At 41.1% G+C, this 15,570-nt stretch overlaps 1 protein-coding gene across 3 annotated transcripts in view; it reads right to left on the bottom strand.

Moving 5' to 3' along the window:
• Positions 1-15,570, bottom strand: part of MACROD2 (mono-ADP ribosylhydrolase 2) — a 2,333,538-nt gene that overhangs the window by 2,007,137 nt on the left and 310,831 nt on the right. The gene's annotated exons all lie outside the window — the stretch shown is intronic.

The raw sequence follows: 15,570 nt of genomic DNA, 5'->3' as shown, positions 1-15,570 counted from the left end.
CTGCAGTCAATATCTGCAGTGATTTTGCAGCCCCCCAAAATAAAGTCTCTCACTGTTTCCATTGTTTCCCTTTGTACTTGCCATGAAGTGATGGGACTGGATGCCATAATCTTAGTTTTCTGAATGTTGAGCTTTAAGCCAACTTTTTCATTCTCCTCGTTCACTTTCATCAAGAGGATTCTTAGTTCTTCTTTACTTTCTGCCATAAGGGTGGTATCATCTCCATATCTGAGTTTATTGATTTTTCTCCCAGAAATCTAGATTCCAGCTTATGCTTCATCCAGCCCAGCATTTCACATGATGTATTCTGATCATGATTATATTCTACATATAAGTTAAATAAATAAGCAGGGTGACAATATACAGCCTTGACATACTACTTTCCTGATTTGGAATCAGTCTGTTGTTCTATGTTCACTTCTAACTGCTGCCTCTTGACCTGCATACAGATTTCTCAAGAGGCAGGTCACGTGGTCTGGTATTCCCATCTCTTGAAGAATTTTCCACAGTTTGTTGTGATCCACACAGTCAAAGGCTTTGGCATAGTCAAAGCAGAAATAGATGTTTAGGTGTTTTTCTGGGACTCTCTTGTTTTTCCGATGATCCAGCCGATGTTGGCAATCTGATCTCTGGTTCCTCTGCCTTTTCTAAAACCAGCTTGAACATCTGGAAGTTCAAGATTCACTTACGGTTGAAGACTGGCTTGGAGAATTTTGAGCATTACTTTACTAGCGTGTGAGATGAGCACAACTGCGTGGTAGTCTGAGCATTCTTCAGCATTGCCTTCTTTGGAACTGGAATGAAAACTGACCTTTTCTAGTGCTGTGGCCACTGCTGAGATTTCCATATTTCTTGGCACATTGAGTGCAGCACTTTCACAGCATCATCTTTTAGGATTTGAGTTAGCTCAAGTAGAATTCCATCACCTCCACTAGCTTTGTTCATAGTGATGCTTCCTAAGGCCCACTTGACTTCGCATTCCAGGATGTCTGGCTCTAGATTAGTGATCACACCCATGATTATCTGGGTCGTGAAGCTCTTTTCTGTACAGTTCTTCTGTGTATTCTTGCCACCTCTTCTTAATATCTTCTGCTTCTGTTAGGTCCATACCATGTCTGTCCTCTATTGTGCCCATCTTTGCATGAAATGTTCCCTATCTCTGATTTTCTTGAAGAGATCTCTAGAACTTCCCGTTCTATTGTTTTCCTCTATTTCTTTGCACTGATCACTGTGGAAGGTTTTCTTATCTCTTCTTGCTATTCTTGGGAACCCTGCATGCAGATGGATATATCTTTCCTTTTCTCCTTTGCCTTTAGCTTGTCTTCTTTTCTCAGATATTTGAAAGGCCTCCTCAGATAACATTTTGCCTTTTTGTATTTCTTTTTCTTGGGGATGGGCTTGACCACTGTCTCCTGTACAATGCCACGAACCTCTCTCCATAGTTCTTCATGTACTCTGTAACATGGTTCACTTTTGAGAAGGGAATGGCAAACCTCTTCAGTATTCTTGCCTTGAGAACCCCATGAACAGTATGAAAAGGTGAAAAGACAGGACACTGAAAGATGAACTTCCCAGGTCGGTAGGCACCCAATAATGCTACTGGAGAAGAGTGGAAAAATAACTCCAGAAAAAATGAAGAGACAGAACCAAAGCAAAAACAACGCACAGTTGTGGATGTGACTGGTGATGGAAGTAAAGTTCAATGCTGTAAAGAACAATATTGCACAGGAACCTGGAATCAAGGCAAGTAGAAGTGGTTAAACAGGAGATGGCAAGAATGAACATTGACATTTTAGGAATCAGTGAACTAAAATGGACTGGAAAACATAAGAGAGGCTCTAAAACTGGCCGAGCTGAGTCTCAGACATGAGTCCAGAAATAGTCTAAAACTGAACCAGTTCTTGAGATAGGTAGTTTGACCATCTCTGTCTTTGAATTTTGCTTAAAAATGTAAGAGCTTGGCAAAGGAGGTCTCAAAGATCCATAAAGAACATCAGCGGAACTGGAATGAAGAGCTTCTCAACTTTTTACATTTTCTGTTTGAATTAAAGGTACCATTAAAACTTAAGAGTGACTTATCTTGCACTCTTGAACTAAATGAATCCAACATGAGGTGTACATTCAAACAGTTAGAAGCATAGGCTTTGGACTTAGACTGATTTTCAACATCCCACCCATCTGAATCTCAGTTTCCTCACCTCTAGGATGGGAATAATATTAGTATGCAACCTCAGGAAGTAGTTGTGAGATTTGCATGCAATAATGCCCAAGTCTATGGTTCTTCCAGTAGTCATGTATGGATGTGAGAGTTGGACTATGAAGAAGGCTGAGCGCCAAAGAATTGATGCTTTTGAACTGTGATGTTGGAGAAGACTCTTGAGAGTCCCTTGGACAGCAAGGAGACCCAACCAGTCCATTCTGAAGGAGATCAGCCCTGGGATTTCTTTGAAAGGAATGATGCTAAAGCTGAAACTCCAGTACTTTGGCTACCTCATGTGAAGAGTTGACTCATTGGAAAAGACTTTGATGCTGGGAGGGATTGGGGCAGGAGGAGAAGGGGATGACAGAGGATGAGATGGCTGGATGGCATCACTTACTCAATGGACGTTAGTTTGAGTGAACTCCAGGAGTTGGTGATGGACAGGGAGGCCTGGTGTGCTGCGATTCATGGGGTCGCAAAGGTTTGGACATGACTATGCGACTGAACTGACTGACTGAACTGATGCACATACAATAGAATGTATGAAACATGATAAGCTCTCAAATAGAGATATTTTAACACATTACCTGTTGTCAGGAGTAAATTTATATTTTACATTTATGTGAAATCAATTTTTCCCTATAAAAGGTGTGGAGAAATTTCTCTCAAACTACCAGCAATCTCCTTTTTATGATTTGGGAGAGCTTTAAAATAGGTTAAAAAAAAAAAGTCTCTATGTGAAAGTGCTAGAGAAGCTGCACTGGCATCTCCAAGGCATGATTCTGTCACATTGCAGCTGCACGTGTTATAATCCTACACTAGTCTTTTGAATTTCTTTGAATAAATTTGGGAGTCTAGTTCAGTTCATTCACTCAGTCATGTACGACTCTTTGTGACCCCATGAACTGCAGCATTCCAGGCCTGCCTGTCCATCACTAACTTCCGGAGTTTACCCAAACTCATGTCCATTGAGTCGGTGATGCCATCCAACCACCTCATCTTCTGTCATCCCCTTCTCCTCCTTCCCTGAGTCTTTCCAAACATCAGGGTCTTTTCAAATGAGTCAACTCTTCGCATCAGGTGGCCAAAGTATTGAAGTTTCAGCTTCAACATCAGTCCTTCCAATGAAAACCCAAGACGGATGTCCTTTAGGATGGACTGGTTGGATCTCCTTGCTGTCCAAGGGACTCTCAAGAGTCTTCTCCAACACTACAGTTCAAAAGCATCATTTCTTCAGTGTTTAGCTTTCTTTATAGTCCAACTCTCACATCTATATATGCCCACTGGAAAAACCACAGCCTTGACCAGACAGACCTTTGTTGGCAAAGTAATGTCTCTGCTTTTTAATATGCTATCTAGGTTGGTCATAACTTTCCTTCCAAGGACCAAGCGTCTTTTAATTTCATGGCTGCAATCACCATCTGCAGTGATTTTGGAGCCCAGAAAAATAAAATCAGCCACTGTTTCCCCATCTATTTCCCATGAAGTGATGGGATCGGATGTCATGATCTTAGTTTTCTGAATGTTGAGCTTTAAGCCAACTTTTTCACTCTCCTCTTTCACTTTCATCAAGAGGCTCTTTAGTTCTTCTTCACTTTCTGCCATAAGGGTGGTGTCATCTGCATATCTGAGGTTATTGATATTTCTCCCAGCAATCTTGATACCAGCTTGTGCTTCATCCAGCCCAGCATTTCTCATGATGTACTCTGCATAGAAGTTAAATAAGCAGGGTGACAATATACAGCCTTGACGTACTCCTTTTCCTATTTGGAACCCATCTGTTGTTCCATGTCCAGTTCTAACTGTTGTTTCCTGACCTGCAGACAGGATTCTCAAGAGGCAGGTCAGGTGGTCTGAAATTCCCACCTCTTTAAGAATTTTCCACGTCTGCTGGGGGTCTAATGCAAATGAAAAATGAAATGTAGGACTGAAAATATGAGAATCCCAATCAATATTTCTCCATATATACTGAAAGAAAGTTAATTAACTAAATGCCAGTCTGTGTCCCAAATGCACAATGAGGCCAAAATATTCGAAAACATCGGGAGTTTGGAACAGAGAAAGCTCTATTGAGGGCCCTGCAGGGAGATGGGTGGCTCATGCCTTAAAAATTCCAAACTTTCTGAAAGCTCTTAGCCAAGCCCTTTTCTAGGAAAGGTGAGGGAAGGGTGCGTTAATTATTGCAAACTCCTTGGTGTCACAGCCTTTGTTCTTGAGGTCACATCATGATCAGATTATGGGCTTCCCTGGTGACTCAGTATAAAGAATCCACCTGCTATTGCAGGAGATGTAGGTTCCATCACTGAGTTGAGAAGATCCCCTGAGAAAGAAATGGTAACACAGTCCAGTTTTCTTGCCTTGGATATCCCATGGACAGAGAAGCCTAGCAGGCTACAGTCCATGGCATTGCAAAGAGTCCAGACACAACTTAGAAACTAAACAATAGCAACAACACAGTCAGGTAACAATGTTCCTGTAAACCTCCACCAAATGATGTTATTCTCTGATCTGACAAGATAGGGCCAGGTCCCAGGTCACCTTGGGAGATCCAGCTCCTGGCTAAGAGGAGGAAAATCTCATTGATGGCTCCCTCAGGGCCTGGACCGCAGACCCTGCTCAGCTGTCATCGCTGAGGGAGCGAGGGACCCAGGACCCCACCGGCCCTGCAGACTCCTCAGGCTGCCGTACAGTGGGGGCAGGTCCCACAGACTGCGTCCCGTGCAGATGGGCGCTGCCATTAGGGCACAGAGACAGGGACGGGGGAGAGGGCCACCACTGCCTCAAGGCCTGGGCCGGGCCAGTGGATGACCTTGGCAAGGGCTCTGGAGCTCTGGATACAGCCCCAGTCTGTTCCTTGGACCCCCAGCTTGCCTGCTGACCAGAGGCTGGGTAAGCTGTATGGCCCCAGGGAGAAAGTTAGGATCCACCTCTTACCTCACTCTTCATTTGAACAGTACCATTCCACTCTGACCATTGGCTGAAAGGTCCCACTAATAGCCGCTCACTGACAGCTAGTTGCCTGGGGGAGGGGCCCAATGTGGCATCAACTAGTGGCTGACCAGGACCACTACGGGTCATCACTGATAGTTGCTCACTTGAGGGAGGGACATGCTGAGGCACTGACCAATGGTTGAGCAGGACCACTAACTGCTGCTCTTTGACAGTCATGACTGGCCCACTGCAGCACCAATCAGTTGCTGAGCACCACTAATGGTCCTGCGGTAACCACTGCCTGATAATGGGGTGTGGGAAGCGGAGGGTAATAGCACACAGCACGTTCTATTATAAGTTTCCGTGAAAAACTAAATCTTGGGTCTGACAGCTCTGCTCTCTGTTCAGTTGTTGTTCAGTCATTTAGTCATGCCCAATTCTTTGTGACCCTACGCACTGTAGCATGCCAGGTTTCCCTGTCCTTCACCATCTCCTGGAGCTTGCTCAAATTCATGTCTATTGAATCAGTGATGCCACCCAACCATCTCATCCTCTGTTATCCCCTTCTCCTCCTGCCTTCAATCTTTCCCAGCATCAGGGTGTTTTCTAATGAGTCGGCTCTTCACATCAAGTGCCCAGAGTATCGGAGCTTTTTGTTCAGAAGTTTCTGCAAATGATATTATCCATATAACTGTACAAGGTACTTTCCAAATATTAATTTTCAGACAGTCCCAGTGTTAAGCAGTTACACTCTGGCTTATTTTAATTTGAGAAATATAAATCACATTTTTTGTGCATAAAACATAACTGGGCAGCTTAATGGATCATCGGAAAGTGAATACATTTACACCACCACCCAGATGAAGAACACTGTAAGCACTCCTGGATGTTCTGCACTGGCCTCTTCGTAATCACAACCCTTGCCTAAAAGCTATTCCTATCCTTACTTTTATGGTTATCATTTTCTTGCTTTGCTCAACAGTTTATCTAAGTTTGCATCCCTTCATAATTTGGTTCAGTTTTGCCTGTATTTGAACTTTACATAAATGAAATCACCAACTATGCATTCTTTTATGTCTGGCTCCTTTCAAGCAAACAGTATATTTGTGTGATTCATCTATGTTACGTATGCATGCAATTTCATCCTTACCACTGTATACTATTACATTACACAAATCTATCAAAACATAATCCATTTTACTGCTGATGGACATATGAGTTGTTTGTGGCGGCGGGGGTGGGGGGGGGGTTGTGCTATTGTGAATAATGCAGCTAAGAACGTCTTGCACATGTCCCTAAGCGCATAGCAGCATTCATAAATATGACTGGTATTCATCTGGGAATAGCACTGCTCAACCTCTAGATATGCATCACTTCAACTTTAGTAGATGACACCAAGTTTTACCAAGGTGGTTGCACCCCAGGTATTATTTATAACATGCATATAAATACGAGAATTTGTTCAAACTCGAATCACAGTCTACAGGCAAGGTCGCAAAACAGTTGTAGAAAGCGCTGTTACTGTAACTATGAGTCAGATTGATGATCAGGGCTCCAGCTACAGGTAAGAAAATCCATGTCTGTTTCCACATCCATTTAGCTAGGTTCCCATATAGATAGATGACTCCATCAGGTTGAATCAGGATGGATTATGAAACTATTCTCTTGTAAAGGTATGATCAGTCTAGGCAACTGAAAGATCAAGAATAGTACCTCAAAATTTTATTTGACCTGGCACCAGAGTCCAATACACTAACGAGTTTTTACAATTCCTGAGTACTGGAAACTAATGATCTAGGACACAGTAGCATGTATGATAAAAATTTTATCATCCAGAAGCATGTCAGTGGGAGAAGGAAACATATATTCAAAAAGCCCATTCCAGTTACAGCTCTGCCAAAATACACCTGGATAACCACAGGACAATTATGACCATTTTAAAGCACACTAAATGTCACCTGACTTGGAAAGGCAGAAACTGACATACAAATCTTAAATTGCCTCTTGACCACTTGTTTTAAAAAAAGGGTTTTCAATGCGTTATTTTTATCTGCTGTGCTCCTTCAGGTTTTTATTTTAAAAATTAGTGCCATGATACTTGCCCTATTTGTAAATTGGGACACAAAATGGAAGTCACTTAGATAATAAAGGCAGTCACACACATATAGTTAATGGTACCAGCAGCTCACAAAGATGCCAGGAGTTTATGAAGCTACAGAGAATAACAACTAGCCGGACTGCTGCAATGTGACACGGGCAGAAATTAGTACAACCCCTATTTCTCTGACCAAAAGCAGTGCTGTCATACCATGCATTTAAATAAAGCTCAGCACCAAAAGTAATTATGGGTCAGAAACAGTTACTACTGGGCTTATAATTAGGTGAGACAGTGATAATATTGCCAGGGTTGTAGTAAAAAAAAAAAAAAAAAAGGAAACTTGCTTACTCATTTTCATTTATAAATAAGACATTTAGAGCAATTACAAATCCTGCTGAACATTCATGTCATTTAAATAATCAACTGCAAAAGCTCTATCTTTAGCCAAATTTATAATTCATATGCCTTGAAAATACGTCTCAAAAGGGAAGATTCTACCGAAAGAATGTTGTAGTTGTTGTTCCTGTTAGTCGCTCAGTCATGTCCAACTCCTTGCAACCCCGCGGACTGTAGTCTACCTGAGACAACACGCTCCTCTGTTCATCGAATTCTTCAGGCAAGAATACTGGAGTGGGTAGCCATTCCCTTCTCCAGAGGATCTCCCAACCGTGTCTCCTGCATTGCAGGCAGATTTTTTACCATCTGAGCCACCAGGGAAACCCCTTAAAAATATGTCTCAAAAGGGGAGATTCTACCATAAGAATGTCTACTTTTTATTAGTGGAATAATTCGGACATCCTCTATAGTTTATAAACATATAAAATATATTTTACATAATAAATATATATTTAAATCATATATTTCATATGTATATGATATGTTAGCTAATTTTTAAAAACCTACTTGTCTATAAAATATCTTCATAAAATATTCCAGCTCCTCTGGGCTTTTGTCAAGATTCCTATTAACGTGTCAAAAATTTTATTAGCTACTAACACATATAAGAATTGATTTTTATTACATGCTTCTCTCAGTGAACACAAGAATAAACAAATACTGTCATTCAAACTCAAGGCAAGACTACACTGATGACTGCTTTTCACCAAAGGTCTGTGAGAAGACTGTAATCAAGCTATAAAACCTGGGCTGCAAGCTGTTCTCAATAATCATTCTAGAAACTATTCATCTAGCAGCCTTTTTTATTTTATTCTAAGAGAAATTCAGTCTTCATGTCACTGAGCTACACACACAGACACACAAAAAATAAATGACTAATTATTCAATGACTGATTATTCATCCTGAGTTGCTTCATCATTCAAAGTAAAGAACTATATATATTTTAGAAAGTTGAAAGTGATTTGATTTGGTTGGGAAGATATTCCAAATAAATTGTAGGTGGTGGCTCAAAGGTTAAAGCATCTACCTGCAATGCAGGAAACCTGGGTTTGATCCCTGGGTTGGGAAGATCCCATGGAGAAGGAAATGGCAACCCACTCCAGTATTCTTGCCTGGAGAACCCCATGGATGGAGGAGCCTGGTGGGCTACAGTCCATGGGGTCGCAAAGAGTCGGACACGACTGAGCAACTTCACCTTCTTCTTTCTTTCTAATGTCTTAAATAACTAATCTGAAAAGTTGCCTCTTTCAAAAAATGTGTCCACCTTTGGACAGCAAAATGAATGCTTCACTGCTCTTTAAAGCTCAAACCTAATATGCATTCACCTCTTCAGAAATACGGTGGCGGTGTTAGGAAAAATGACATGTTAACTATATTTCAATATCTCCACAGCATTCAGTGGTAGACGTTTTATCCAATAAAGTCAGGGTATAAGATAACAGAGAAAGACAATTTGGGAGGCACTGCAGGCGAACACACAATGTCATTCTTGGTGATCATTATCCACTACAGAATCACTGCAGGAAACTCCTTGCTGGACCATCACATATCTGCTAAAATGATCATCTCAAAATGAAATTCACATCATGCCACCATTCTGCTTTTAAAAACCTCCAATGGATTTCCATTGCAATTAGATTAAAATCCTAACTCTTTTAGGGGTCTAGAGGACCTTGCATCATCTAGCCCCTCTCCTCTCTGAACTCATCCCTTACTTACACCGCTTTATGCTTCAGGATGCAGCTATACTGATCTTTTTGTTCCTCAATGAGACCAAGTATCTTCCTCTTTCTAAAACAGGCCTTCCTCCTCCCCCAGAACTTGACATGGCAGACTCCCTCTCATTAAGGTCTCAACTGAACAATCTTCTCCTCAAAGCAGTGTCCTCTGATCACCTCTACTGAAATATGGTGCCCACAAATCCTACCACAATGTTCCATTCCACTTTTTTTTTCTTCTGTGTTCTTCAGAACACTTGGTTCTACCTAAAATTTTATTATTTATATATTCATTTGAATGTTTATGAGCTATTTTTCCTACTGGATTGTACACATTGATGGCAGAATATTTTTGCTTATTCCTATTGCTACCGCTAAGTCACTTCAGTCGTGTCCAACTCTGTGTGACCCCATAGACGGCAGCCCACCAGGCTCCCCCGTCCCTGGGATCCTCCAGGCAAGAACACTGGAGTGGGTTGCCATTTCCTTCTCCAATGCATGAAAGTGAAAAGTGAAAGTGAAGTCGCTCAGTCATGTCCAACTTCGCGACCCCATGGACTGCAGCCTTCCAGGCTCCTCTATCCATGGGATTTTCCAGCCAAGCATACTGGAGTGGGTTGCCATTGCCGTCTCCTTTTGCTTATTATTCACTGCTATATCTCCAGCACCTATTAATAGAATAATGCCTATTACACAGTAGATAACTAATAATAAATAATATGAATCTGCCAAGTGATTGAAATATTTACGTGTTGGTTAGTACATTCAATCTGTGTAAGTGTGCATTCTCTCTTTTACATATGACAAAGTCACTAGATTGTAATAACTCTCACTTCCTGTCTTCTGAGCTTCCTGATAGCAGATGCCCAGTTATACTTATCCCTACATCTTCACTGCCTGGTCTACTACCTGGTTCATAATAGGTGCTCAATAGTTACTTGATGAATCAACCTATTGAATTAATGCATGCATGAATAAATAAATGAATTGAAAGGATGGATGAAGGTTTTGGTTTTTTTTTTAACTTGATATGGTCCACGTAAGACTGTTTCCTGCTATTGCAGTCTACACAGAATAGCACACATGGAAATGAGGGTGTAGTAGACATCCTTGGTGCTTTGTTCAGATTCCCTCTGCCCAGGGTTTCTCAAATCTGGTACTGCTGATGTTTTGGACTGGATGACTTTCTGTCATAGAAGAGCTGCTCTGTGCATTGTAGGATGTTTAGGAGCATCGCTGACCTCTGTCTACTAGATGCCAGGAGCAACACCACTACTACCTCTCTATCTGAGCTGTGACAATCAAAACCGCTCCAAACATTGCCAAACATCTCTCATCTCTCAGGGACAGAACTGTCCCCAGTTAGAAATTACTGCCCTTCATCTGCAATGTACCTTTCTTCTACTTGCTGTAGGTACTGGCTGCTGACAAAAGCACCCTTGTAGTAAGAAATGCCCCCAGCCTCTGGGAGCTGCCTCTCTGGGAAGTTAAGCCACCCGAGGAGAGCTTTAGACACTGACTGAATAAAGAAAGAGAGGAACGCAATGTGTGAGTCCCTCTGCCTCCAAGATGCTACTCCTGCTCCAGAGCTCCAGCAGTCTTCGATCACAACTAGACTTTGGGGAAAGCTACGTCTCAGTCAAGCCTCCCCCTGTGCTATCCCACTTCTCTCACTTTCTTACAGGATTTTCTCAGTGGTACTATTTCACTTGTACAAAATTTCTCAACTCAGGGTCAGGTTCTAGGAACCTAACCTAAGACAGGTAAGATAATAGGTGAGGAGAAAATAAACAAAATAATGCTTAGACAAGCATTAAAAGTACACCTCCAAAGTCTGACAGATTTTATTCAGGGTGTTAAAATAGCATCTGATCTTGCTACAGAAACAATGCAGTACTTATTCATTAATTACTTATGTGTGGCAAGTTGATGGGGTGTGGATGGGTGTGGGGGTACAGCAGCAGCTCAACCATGCTACTTACCTTCTGCCCTCCAGGATTTCAACAGGTTGATTTTACTTACATGATCCTAAGTTTCCCCTTTTTTATGGTAAATCTGAAACACTTATCAATTTTGCAAAATCACGTGACTCATTCACCATGTACTGCAGTGGATGTAAAACAAAGGGCAAGCCTTTCTCCATTTAGAAGCCTCATATTTCTTTTCAAAATGTGTACTTAATGGTCATTCTATCAGAATAAAGCAGAATCACATTTCAAAAATATATATGTGTGTATATATTTGTATAAATATATATTTTTAATTTTTTTCCTTAAGCTAATATTTTATTCTTTGCATATACACACTTTTAAAAAGGTACATTTTCTAGTTTTATTTGAAAATGAAAACCTAGGTGCTTTTATTCATATTGGATTATCTGTGTGGAACATCTTTTTTTTACTTTATGTCCATAACTCACCTACATATTAAGTACAAATTTCAGGCTCAAAATGCTCCACAAAAGATTCACAAATTTCCAAGGTTAAAAGTAATCACTCCCTCCCCTGCAACATTTTGCATGCATTATATATATATTGTATTTAATTCATATCATCTCCCTAAAATTCTCTAGGATCAGAGGAATATTTTGCTCTAAATTTCTTGTCTCCAGTCTTAACCACTGTTCTTCAAAGAAATGAACTAATGAATGAAGGAGTGCAGAAAGATTATTTCTGTGGACTCTAACTTCTTTCTTTTTTGATAAAACTTGTACTAATTAATCAGAGAAGGCAATGGCACCCCACTCCAGTACTCTTGTCTGGAGAATCCCATGGATGGAGGAGTCTGGTAGGCTGCAGTCCATTGGGTCACAAAGAGTCGGACAAGACTGAGTGACTTCACTTTCACTTTTCACTTTCATGCACTGGAGAAGGAAATGGCAACCCACTCCAGTGATCTTGCCTGGAGAATCACAGGGGCGGGGGAGCCTGGTGGGCTGCCGTCTATGCAGTCACACAGAGTCGGACACGACTGAAGCGACTTAGCAGCAGCAGCAGCAGTACTAATGAATGACTTAAAATTTTTAGGAAGAATTAAGAGAACAGCAACTCATGTACAAATATATGATTTTCATGACTATAAATAATATACCAATGAACTGTGAATATGACCTATGACTTTTTGAAAGTCCTTCAGTCAAGAAGTGTGTTCTCAAATTAATTTTCAAGCATCTGTGATAATAATAAGGCACATTTCCTGCTTTTCAGAAATTCCTACACAAACGCCAGTTTCCAGAAAGAATTCTCCAAAGATCTTGTTAAAAATACAGATACTCAGGGCTCACTCCTGAAACTCTGTCCCATTAGACCTGAGAAGGAATGAAGGCAAATTCATCCAGGTCTGGGGACAGTTTCTGTTTCATGCCAATGATTCTCAAGGGGCCTCAATTCTCTGTCCTCCTCTGTCTAGTTCAAGGCCTGGCTTCCTTTTTAGAAACTTCTGAGACTATCCCAAATCTTTGCCTTCCTTTTTTCTACATATACAGTTGTGGTGGTAACTGCCTAACTAAAAATAGATTAAGTACATGATTAGCATTTTCTTTTTCACTTATTTAAAGCCTTTCATCCCCTAAGCTATCTGTTAGGTTCCTACTAGGAAAAGACTAATGAATCCTTACTTTTATTCTGTCTCCAAAATGTTCGGCAATTATAATCTGCTCTGGATTTAATAAACTATTCTTTGTTTAGGCCAAAAAGATTTTAAAGCCCTGTAATCACTGAAGCCATGAAATTAAAAGACGCTTACTCCTTGGAAGAAAAGTGATGACCAACCTAGATAGCATATTGAAAAGCAGAGACATTACTTTGCTGACTAAGGTCCGTCTAGTCAAGGCTATGGTTTTTCCATGTATGGACATGAGAGTTGGACTGTGAAGAAGGCTGAGTGCCGAAGAATTGATGCTTTTGAACTGTGGTGTTGGAGAAGACTCTTGAGAGTTCCTTGGACTGCAAGGAGATCCAACCAGTCCATTCTGAAGGAGATCAACCCTGGGATTTCTTTGGAAGGAATGATGCTAAAGCTGAAGCTCCAGTACTTTGGCCAACTCATGCGAAGAGTTGACTCATTGGAAAAGACTCTGATGCTGGGAGGGACTGGGAGCAGGAGGAGAAGGGGACGACAGAGGATGAGATGGCTGGATGGCATCACTGACTCGATAGATGTGAGTCTAAGTGAACTCCGGGATTTGGTGATGGACAGGGAGGCCTGGCATGCTGCGATTCATGGGGTCGCAAAGAGTCGGATGCGACTGAGCAACTGAACTGAACTGAACTGAATCACTGAAATAAATAATATTAAAAGTATTGAATCAGATCATTTTTTTAATGAACATTTGTTCAATGTAATGCTAAAAGGAGTTAAGTGAAAGAGAGACTGAAGGCAGAAGACTCCCCAAGAGAGGAAGAATCTGTTTTAAACACAGGAAACACCATTGTATAGTTCATCCTATTACAATAAGCAATAGTTACTTTGATAGTTCTAAAAATCTAATAAAAAATTCAATACCACTGTTCCCCAAAATGAAGACTGTAGGCATAGAGACTGATACACAGTTTACCAAGAATGAATCACTTTAACATCCCAACATCCTGTGGCATCTGCATGAATCCACAGGCACAGGGGGTATCAACTCTCGCTACTCATACATGTGTCTCTGAGATCCGTACTGAATAGGAATCCCCCGAATTCTGCTTGAGTCAGTCATGACTAATCCAGCCGCAATCTGGGAGTCAGAGTAGTTTCTTCAGAATCCTTCTTTCTGTGTCATTTCTAACCTCAGGACTGGTGTGAAAGCTTTCTCTAGACAATCTCCTAAATATCAGCCTTTATAATGAAGAAGTTCAGTTTGTTTATATGCCCCAGGAGTCATCTCTGTCAAGCAAGAGCCTCGAGAGTCAGGCAAAGTCTGTTCCTCCTTAAGAATTACTGTTACATTCAGGTATTGCCATAATTTCTTAGTAAAATATTTCAGACTCACTCTGATTAGAGTGGTATAGGTCACAGTCCTAGCCCTCTAAGCAGGAGACAATGTGCTGATTAGCTTAACTTGGCCCTAAGGGTGATTTCAAATTCCATGGGGAGCAACAACAAAAAAAAGCATAGACCACAAAATGGAAATGAAGAGCTGTTAGAAAGAGAAAAGGGGATGATAGAAAAGAACATCAGTTAAGATTAGGTTCAACTGCAAGGGACAGCCAAAAATAACGATGGTTTAAACAAAATAAAAGCATATTTTCCTCTCACATTAAAAAAGTCAGGAGTAGAGAATCTTTAAAGGCTGACAGGTGCCTTCCCAACATCCTCAGCGTTCTAAAGTCTTTTATCTTGCTGCTCTGCCTTATTTAGTCACATGGCCATGCCTAATTGCAAGGTAATCTAGGGAATAAAATCTTTATTTGAGATGATCACATATCCATTTAACAATGAGCATTTCTATTTCTTATGGGAGAAAAAGAAAGAGTAGATTTTGGGGGATAAACAGCAATTCCTGCTAGTAATGCACAGGCTTCTAGGTGGCTCCCAGGACCCCTGCCACCTTACGTTCACATCCATGTGAAAAGCTCTCCTGTCAAGTTTGGGCAGGATCTGTGACTTGCTTCTAAGCAATATGGTATGGAAAAGATGACAGGATACAGATGACTAACACACAGGATTACATTACGTAAGACTGAGCATTTATCTTGCAGGAGTTTTTCTCTCTCCCAGGGACAGCTGTGAGAAAGTGGTGGCCCTGTCAGTCCACACGGCAAGGACCTGAGGATGGCTTCTCGGAGCAGAGGGTAGCCTCTGACCAACAGCCAGCAAGAAGTAAAACTCTCAGTAGAAAAACCACAAGAGTGAGTCTCTAGATGAGAATGCAGGCTTGACTGAAACCCTTAATGTAGTCTTGTGAGACTATAAGCAGAAGACTCAGCCAAGCTATGCCTGGAATCCTCAGGTACAGAAACTAAGATAATAAATGTGTATTAAGCCACTAAGTTTGTGGTAATTGGTTATGTAGTAATAGAAAATAAACTGACAATGAAGGCAGCTGACAGATGCTCACAGTACTGCATAAAAGGCCTAACTCAGTCCCTAATACACAATGAGCATTCAATAAATGTTAGCTGTCATCATCATCATCAACACTGTAATCATTCTTATTTCCTAAACCTGAATCCTCCAACATCACCATCACCTTGCCTAGGAGTGTAGCAGCAAGGAATAAAATCCCAACAGGGAAAACAGT

This window comes from Ovis canadensis, chromosome 13, assembly GCF_042477335.2.
Source record: "Ovis canadensis isolate MfBH-ARS-UI-01 breed Bighorn chromosome 13, ARS-UI_OviCan_v2, whole genome shotgun sequence".
Lineage (NCBI taxonomy): Eukaryota > Metazoa > Chordata > Mammalia > Artiodactyla > Bovidae > Ovis > Ovis canadensis.
This window is presented reverse-complemented; position numbering and strand designations above follow the sequence as displayed.